The sequence below is a fragment of the Carlito syrichta genome, unplaced genomic scaffold (assembly GCF_000164805.1).
Source record: "Carlito syrichta isolate Samal-C Ts95f unplaced genomic scaffold, Tarsius_syrichta-2.0.1 Scaffold179666, whole genome shotgun sequence".
NCBI lineage: Eukaryota > Metazoa > Chordata > Mammalia > Primates > Tarsiidae > Carlito > Carlito syrichta.
Genome location: NW_007123762.1, coordinates 53,395 through 54,819, shown reverse-complemented (window position 1 = coordinate 54,819; position 1,425 = coordinate 53,395).

Below are 1,425 nucleotides of genomic sequence, written 5' to 3'. Positions count from 1 at the left end.
AACCTTATCCAGCAGGCCACGGGCGGTCCCTGCTTCACCTGGGACTTCCCCAGCGCTCATTTCAAGCCTTTCTCGTCACAGCAGAGGCAGAGCACAATCCTTGGTATAGCTTGCTGGACTCCATGGAAGAGCCCCAGGTGGTGACGGAAACTTCCAGGGCACCACACTTGGCACATCTGGAATCCATCCTCACATGTGGCCGGGAGACTCAGCTGAACTGCGCCAGTCTGTCTTACCTCTTTCACAGCAGCAATCGGGATCTGTGATGACCGTGTTGATTGACTGCTCGCGGACTGGCTTTCCTACAGGGCAGGGCCTACAGGCAGGCGTCCCCAACTCCCAGGTCAAAGAGTGGCATCCATCTGTGGTCTGTTAGAAATAGGCTGCACAGCAAGAGGTGAGCCGCAGACGAGGGAGTGAAGTTTCATTTATATTTACAGCTGCTTCCCATCGCTTGCGTTACTGCCTGAACTCTGTCTCCCATCAGATCAGCAGAGGCTTTAGATTCTCACAGGAGCACGAACCCTATTGTGAACTGCACATGTGCGGTTTCTAAGTTGCATACTCCTTGTGAGAATCTTTGTCTTCGTTTGTGTCCAGGAGTTTTGTTTTTTTTTTAATTTCTGTCTCGATTTCCATGTTGACCCAGAAGTTGTTCAAAAGAGCACATTGTTTAGAGTCCATGTTTTTGTGTGTTTTGGAGAAATCTTGTTGGTGGTGATATTTATTTTGATTCCACTGTGATCTGAGAAGATGCATGGTATTATTTCGATCTTTTGAAATTTGTTCAGGCTTGATTAATGCCCAAGAATGTGATTGATCTTGAAGTGTGTTCCATGTGTTGATGAGAAGAAAGTGTACTCTGTTGTTTTTGGGTGAAACGTTCTGTAGATGTCTACTAAGTCTATCTGATTGAGTGTCGAGTTGAGGTTCTGGGTCTCCTTGCTGGTTTTTTGCCTTAGTGATCTATCTAAAGCTGTCAGTGGTGTATTTAGGTCTCCCACTGTGATTGTGTGAGAGTCAAGGTCCTCTTTTAGTTTTCTTAGTAGTTGTCTTATAGAAGCTGGTGCTCTTGTGTTGGGTGCATATGTGTTTAGGATGGATATTTCTTGCTGGTGGACTGAACCTTCCTTGTGAGAATCTAACACCTGATTATCTGGGTTGGGGCTGAGGCAGTGATGCTAGCACCGGGGGACGGCTGCAAAGACAGATTAACATCAGCAGTGTGGTTTGACTGCACAGAGACCATAATAAATCAATTGCTTGCAGACTCATACCAAAAATAACAATTTCATAAGAGTAATTTCATTATATATTACAATGTGATAATAATAGAAATGCAATGCACAATCAATGTCATGCACTTGAATAATCCCAAAACCTTCCTCCTCCCTCCATTCCCCACTTTTTTTTTTTTTTTTTTTG